General features: G+C 41.2%; 1 protein-coding gene across 2 annotated transcripts in view; it reads left to right on the forward strand.

The window, feature by feature from the left end:
* CTPS2 (CTP synthase 2) overlaps nt 1-7,567 on the forward strand; it is a 99,873-nt gene that overhangs the window by 13,739 nt on the left and 78,567 nt on the right. The window lies entirely within an intron of this gene.

The raw sequence follows: 7,567 nt of genomic DNA on the forward strand, positions 1-7,567 counted from the left end.
GGGGGAAGCAGGCTCCCCGCTGAGCAGAGAGCCCGAAGTGGGGCTCAATCCCAGGACCTGGGATCATGACCTAAGCCGAAGGCAGAGGCTTTACCCCACTGAGCCGCCTGGGCGCCCTCAACACACATGTATAGATGGCCTCCTACATGCTAGACATTGGGCTGGGATGAGGAATTATAGCAGGGAAAGACGTAGATGGTCCCTGCCTTTGGGGTCACGAGTCAGTGGGCCAGTTGGGCATTAAACAGGGTGAATACTCCTGGGATTTTGTGCAGCAGCCCGTGTATGGGGACAGATTAGTTGCAGGATGCTTTCTAGTGAGTGCTGTTCGAGGGCTAAAGAAACTGACGTCTCTCTCACCTCCCAGTCAGAAATCCAGGTATAACATTGATTCCCTCCAAAACGTAACTACTAACAGCCTGTTGTTTACCAGAAGCCTTACCAATAACATAGTCAATTAACGCATACTTTGTAAGTTATATGTGTTACAGACTGTATTCTTCCAATAAAGTCAGCTAGAGAAAAGAAAATGTTGTTAAGAAAATCATAAGAAAGAGAAAATACATTTACAGTACTGTGCCATATTTATAAAAAAAAATAATCCATATATAAGTGGACCCACACAGTCTAAACCCATGTTGTTCAGGGTCAACTGTAGGGGCGCCTGGGTGGCTCAGTCTGTTAAGCGTCTACCTTTGGCTCAGGACATGATCCCAGAGTCTTAGGATCGAGCCCCACATCAGGCTGTCTGCTCAGTGGGAGCCTGTTTCCCCCTCTCCCTCTGCCTGCCTCTCTGCCTACTTGTGATCCTCTTTCCCCACCCCATCAAATAAATAAATTTAAAAATCTAAAAAAAAAGCGGGTTAACTATATTTGCAACACGCTTTGGAAGTAGAGAGAGACTGAGGGAAATGTGATGGTGGACGCGATTTGGAGGTGAAAAGTGAGTATTAGCTGCTTAAAGAAAGAGCATAGTATTTGAACTTATTTACTATTTCCCTTCCTCTCAAGGAATGAGAATAACGTGCTTGTACTCCTTGTCTAAATGTCAGCAGACCTAACTGCTGGGTAGGACAGCAGAATAATGAAAAATTGAGTTCCTAGTGACTGTCTGTCCAAATTCAGATTTCTGCTGTCACCTCTGAGTGGGGTAGAGCTCTGTGGTTAAGAATTTGGAGCCAGACAACTTGGGTTCATAGCCAAGCTGGGTCACTTACCAGCTGGGTGACCTTAGCCCAGTGTGCCTCAGTTTACTCATCTGCTAAATGGGGATAATGTTTTGAGGGTTAAATAAGTCAGTACACTTAGTGCTTAGAATGGTGCTTAGAATGGGGCGCCTGGGTGGCTCAATGGGTTAAAGCCTCTGCCTTCAGCTCAGATTATGATCCCAGGGTCCTGGGATCGAGTCCCGCATTGGGCTCTCTGCTTGGCAGGGAGCCTGCGTCCTCCTCTCTCTCTGCCTACTTGTGATCTCTGTCTGTCAACTAAATAAATAAAATCTTTAAAAAAAAAAAAAAAAGAATGGTGTCAGAGCTATAGCAAGTACTCAAAATTTATTAGCCATTATTAAGACGCCTGTGTGACTTTTGGCAAATTACTTCTAAAGCTTCAGTGTATTCAACTATAACAATATGATAACAATGCAATATTGTAGTAAAAGCCAGATGATATTAACAGGGTTGCTGGGAGGAAGAAGTGCAATTATATAAAGCACTTGGCATGTCTGGTGTTCAGGAAGTGTTCAAAATGTGTGAGCTGTTCTTATTGTCATCACTGTCAGAGTCCACAGACGGATGCTAGGCTATCTGCAAGGTCCATTTTGTTAACAGAGCTGATAAACTTAACATAAATGTGCTGTACTATCATACGTTAACTATATATTGTACTGCTATAATAGTATGGTTGATAATATTAATGTGTAAATGTGCTATGCAAAATTTTCTGTCCCTTGCTGTTTCTCTTCTTTCCTTTTCTTTTTATTGAAAGATTTTATTTATTTATTTGACAGAGAGAGAGCATGAGTCGGGCAGAGGGAGATGGAGCGGGGAGCCTGATGCGGGGCTTGATCCTGGAACCCTGGGATCATGACCTGTGCCGAAGGCTGACACTTAACCGACGGAGCCACCCAGGCGCCCATCCCTTCCTATTTCTTCTTTCACAATTTACAAGGAAAAGGGAGGGTGCTTCCTTTAGAATTTTTAAAAATTGGAGTATATAAAAAAAAATTGAAAATAAAAATAAATAAAAAATTGGAGTATAACATAAACACAGAAAAGTGCACATATCCCAGGTATACAGCTTAATGAAGTCTTATAAACTGAACATACTTGCATAACGAAGTTGGCTTCCTTTAGAACACACTTAATATCTAATACAGTGTATAGTTTGCAAACAGACTGAGGCAAAGATAAAGACAAATCATTTAAGAAAAGAGAAAGGCAGGTAAAAGCTCCAGGAAGAATAACATCTGATACGAGAACCAGGGCATAGCTTGCCTCTACAGTGAGGGAGACTTACATGGTCACTCTGTTTATTGATTTTCAGGTTTTAGATCCTCAAAATGCATCAGAGAAGGCTTCAAAGCAGGGTTGTAAATGTCAGCTTTGAGGTGGAGATGTGGAGGGATGCTGGAGAGGGACGGAGGGAGATGAGAACTTCATTTTCCACTGTGAGGCAGCTACAGATACCGGTAGTAGTTGGCAGAAAAAGAGGTAAAAATGTCTCAGGTTAGGAAAGTAACCAGTACAGCCAACAGTTGAGATTAGGATCTGGGGATGGGGCAGCAGAGAACTCGAGCCTCATCTATCACAGCAGGAAGTCAGCTTGTGTTATTATAGAAGGTGTCTGAAATGGGTCAAGTCAAGAAAGAGTTGAGAGAGAAGCTGTTTGGAGATGTGATAGAAACTAGCGGAAGAAATCATGAACAGAAGACTTAAAATGCTTCCCTTGAGGAATCCGGATTTGGAAGTGGAGGAGGTGGGGTACAGGAGGTTTTTACTGTCAGTGCTTTTGAACAATTTGATTTTGTTGGGGAACGAGAATTCTGTCCTCTTCAAGGTCCTTCTAGTCAGACTAAGAATCAAATTGACAGGAGTTGCATTAGTTGAGATGTGCTGTGGATTTTAAATACACACTGAGCTTAAAAGGTAGCATGAAAAAAAAAAAAACCAGAATGTAGAATACCTCATACTTTTTACAAAATTGGTGATATGTCAAAATAACATTTTGGATATATTGAGCTACATAAAATAGAATGTTAAAATTAATTTCTCCTCTTTTGTTCTTTTAAGTGTGGCAACTAAAAATGTTAAGATTATGTTTTTATTTTTATTGGACAGTGCTGGCCTAGCACTTTCACTGGTTTTTGCTGTCCTAGCAATAGGAAAGGTAAAGGATCCAAAATGTGTCCGCTTAAGCGTCTGCCTTTGCCTCAGGTCATGATCCCAGGGTCCTGGGATTAAGTCCGCATCAGGCTCCGTGCTAAGTGGGGAGCCTACTTCTCCTTCTCCCACTCCCCTGCTTGTGTTCCCTCTCTCGCTGTGTCTCTCTGTCAAATAAATAATAAAAATAAAATCTTAAAATAAAACAAACAAACAAAAAATCAAAATAGGTCCATTTTCCCTGAAGAACCAGTCTCTGGCCCCAAAGTATTCAATTTTCTAAACCTGACTATTTTTATAACGTTTCTAGAGATTTTTTTTCCTTTCTTTTAGTTTTTGTATGTGGAAGAATGGCTTTTTTTGGTTTTTGTTTTTGTTTTTTTTTTAAGACTATTAATCACAGGAAAGTTTCCAAATGGTCATGTGTATAGATGTTTTTGCCTCCGCTCTTCTTTTTTAAAAAAATACATTTTAAAAACTAATAATCACAAAAAAGGAGAAGGGTGAAATCCATTTTTTTTGTTTCATCATTTTTATTTTTCATATATCCAGGATTCATGATGTAAATCATTCAAAATAACTGAATATTAAAAGAATAGTTTACAGTTTGGCTCTGTTTGCACAAATATTTAACACAGGAAATCATTTTTACAAATACATATGTTTTCTTATAGGAATACTTTAATAAGGAAAATAAGTCATAAGTCTCTATACATCTTACATCAAATTCTATGCAGGTCCCCCCGCCCCGACTGAACCAACATTTTGGGCTCTCCATCCCAGCACATTCACCACATCCAATAAACCAAACCACAGTGTGCCGCTGCTTGTCATTTTCAACCATTATTGAGATTTGCACTGTTAAGAGTTCTTAGGATTCTTTTTCTCATCTTTCCTGATCGGAAAGCATTCACATGTTTAAGCTAGATGAGAACATTTAAACACCATTCCTTTTATTTTTTTATAATAATTTATTTATTTATTTGACAGACAGAGATCACAAGTAGGCAGAGAGGCAGGCAGAGTGAGAGGAGGAAGCAGGCTCCCCGCTGAGCAGAGAGCCCGATGCAGGGCTCGATCCCAGGACCCTGGGATCATGACCTGAGCCAAAGGCAGAGGCTTTAACCCACTGAGCCACCCAGGTGCCCCAACACCATTCCTTTTAAATCTAGCTTGCAGGAATAGGTACTTGGTGATCTCACTCCTCATTTAGGCAAGACCAGCTGGGTAGCTTAACCCCCACCCCCCCAGCACCCAGCAGAAAGGATACAGTCCTTGCATTCCTAATAGTTTCTCAACCGCCAAAATGAAGCGACCCTAGAAGCAAGGGTTAAATACAAACATTAAGAAAGCTAAAACATTTACTAATGATTGGAACAAAGAACACTTTCAAATTCAAGGTCTCTCCTAAGTTGAAGAAGACGTAAAAGATGTGGCAGTCCTTTTATAAAATACTGAAACACTAAAAATTATTAATTGCGTAGGTCAATGGTGCATCATTTCCAAAGTGCCAGAAGATGCAGAATCTTAGATTCTAAGGCCGAACTCCAGATCTGGCATCCTTCTTTTTTTTTTTTTTTTTTTTTTTAAAGATTTTATTTATTTATTTGACAGACAGAGATCCCAAGTAGGCAGAGAGGCAGGCAGAGAGAGAGGAGGAAGCAGGCTCCCCGCTGAGCAGAGAGCCCGATGCGGGGCTCGATCCCAGGACCCTGAGATCATGACCTGAGCCGAAGGCAGCGTCCTACCTCACTGAGCCACCCAGGCGCCCCAAGATCTGGCATCCTTCTTATGCAGTGGCTTTGAAATAGCCTAATATTCCCCTATCCAGGGGCACATCATCATTCAGGCCTGGGGTGATCTTTGCAGAATACTGACCACGTTTACCTGAAGAGGCAGGATCCACCAGGGGAAACATTTGGTATTTATGCTAGTCCTTCCCTTTTACTGAAAAGAGTGTCCACTTGGCAGATCTTGTCTTACTTTTCAGGTAGCATGAATGAAAACCAAGAGACTAGCGGTTAGGGTTAGTACTTGATGCTCTGATTATCCAATACTTTTTTTTTTTTTAACGTTTTATTTATTTATTTGACAGAGAGAGAGAGAGATCACAAGCAGGCAGAGAGGCAGGCAGAGAGAGAGGAGGAAGCAGGCTCCCCGCTGAGCAGAGAGCCGGATGTGGGGCTCGATTTTAGGACCCTGGGATCTTGACCTGAGCCGAAGGCAGAGGCTTTAACCCACTGAGCCACCCAGGTGCCCTGTGATTATCCAATACTCTTAAAAGAATTCTTTAACCAAGCCCTTGTCCAGTGGGACTACAGTGTGTCCCATTTCTCTTATATCTCATAGTTGATCAGTTCAGCTTCACTCATTGGTGGGACCTGTTCATTCCCTTCGTCCTTTGGACGTGAGGGATGGCTGTGGAGAGTTCTAGTCCATCAAACAAATTATGACCATCATAGTCATGCATTTTGAAATAATGGAGTTGCAGTCCTTGTGGGGACATCTCTGCTTCTGGTATGTTGATGACACCTTCTAGATGCTTTATGATAATGCTCTTGGTCGTGCACTAGATTCTTATCCAGGCCCATGCCACCAGGATGGGAGAAGCTGGCCCTGGCACCTGGGGCACAAAAGACCCAGAGCAGGCCATACAGGAAGGGGGTTCTGAGCAGCTGCAGAGATCTCATAGTTGCGGGTACCCTCACTGCCCTGTTTCCAAGCAGTTTTCCTCAGACGTGAAGCTTTCCAGAATGAGCCTTGCCCTCATCCTTAGAACGTTTCTCGTTGCCCTCCTCCACCCCTTCTGACTTGGGGGAAATCTATTTTTTTTTTTTAGTGTAAAATCGAGCTGTCTTTGAACAACATTAAAATATAAGCCCAATTTGACCTGAGGATGAGCCTTCTTGACACTTCTTTTTCATGTTCTCAGTTTTCTGTCTGTTATTTTTTGAGAATCATCCTTGAAGAAAGCTTTTATGTTTCCTTCTGGGGTCAGTACATCTGATTCTCTTAGCCTTCATCTTACAAAGATGTATACTATAGATTCAGACTCTCATTGTTGGAGATTGCATTTGTACAATAAAATCAAGAATTCTCAATGACATCTCATATTTTTTAAAAAAGATTTTATTTATTTGAGAGCGAGACAGAGAGCAAAAGTAGGGTGAGACGCAGACTCCCTGCTGAGCAGAAAGCTCCACTTGGAGCTTGATCTCAGAGCCCTGGGATCAGGACCCGAGCTGAAGGCAGATGCTTAACCCACTGAGCCACCCAGGTGCCCCAGTGACATCTCAAATTAAACTGAAATTTCCATCTCAAGAAACAACAGGGAAGCATTTTAGGTCTGTACTTGCGAATTGTTTTTTTACGTCTATGGTCTTTATTATTAGTTTTCCATCCTGCTCTTAAATGGACTTTTTTGGCTTAGAAAGCATTAATTTAGTACTTAATATGCACTAGCTCCGATTATAGCTGCTAGGCCTATAAATGCAAATGTGATCTGACTCCTCTTTTCTGGGACTCATGGTCTTCATTTTTAATTTGATGGAAACGGAGAAACTGACAAGTTGTCCCCAGCATAACTCCTTCTTCATATAACCCTAATGTTTATTTTGGCTTATTGGACACTAGGTCAGGCATCCTTTTGGGTTCGTTTTAAGTTGTGCTCAACATTTGTGTTTGTGCATGATTTAAGCTTTTGAAGAAGGGCCATCAAGCAAATTTTCAGTTTTAAGCGGGTAGATGTGGTTGAAATGTCTCCAAAGCCTTTGTGAGGCTCTTACTTTTCAGATCAGTGGAGCTAACAGTCTTTATTTGTTAAGAATTCCAGGTCATCTCCACATAAGCCTGAAATAATTTATGCTTAGCTTAACGAAATAAATTCTTTCTTTCTGTCTCTCTCTTTATTTCAAAAAAGAATCCTTTCCTTAAAGCAAAGCAGACGTTGCACATCTCATAAATTTGCTGTTGCTTCGATTTCAATTCTGGATAAATCTTAAAATATTGTTATAGGCGATATTTTCCTTGTTGTGTGGGGGAAATAATTAACGTATTCTAGTTATAATACTGAAGGTTTCTGACCTTCCAAATTGGCTGAGGGAGTGCAGTACCATTTTAAGCCATGTGAGGGCAGAAGTGGATAAAGTTTAAAGTTTTTGCCTCTTTTTTTTTTTTTTTTTTTTTTT

Source organism: Mustela nigripes, chromosome X, assembly GCF_022355385.1.
Source record: "Mustela nigripes isolate SB6536 chromosome X, MUSNIG.SB6536, whole genome shotgun sequence".
Lineage (NCBI taxonomy): Eukaryota > Metazoa > Chordata > Mammalia > Carnivora > Mustelidae > Mustela > Mustela nigripes.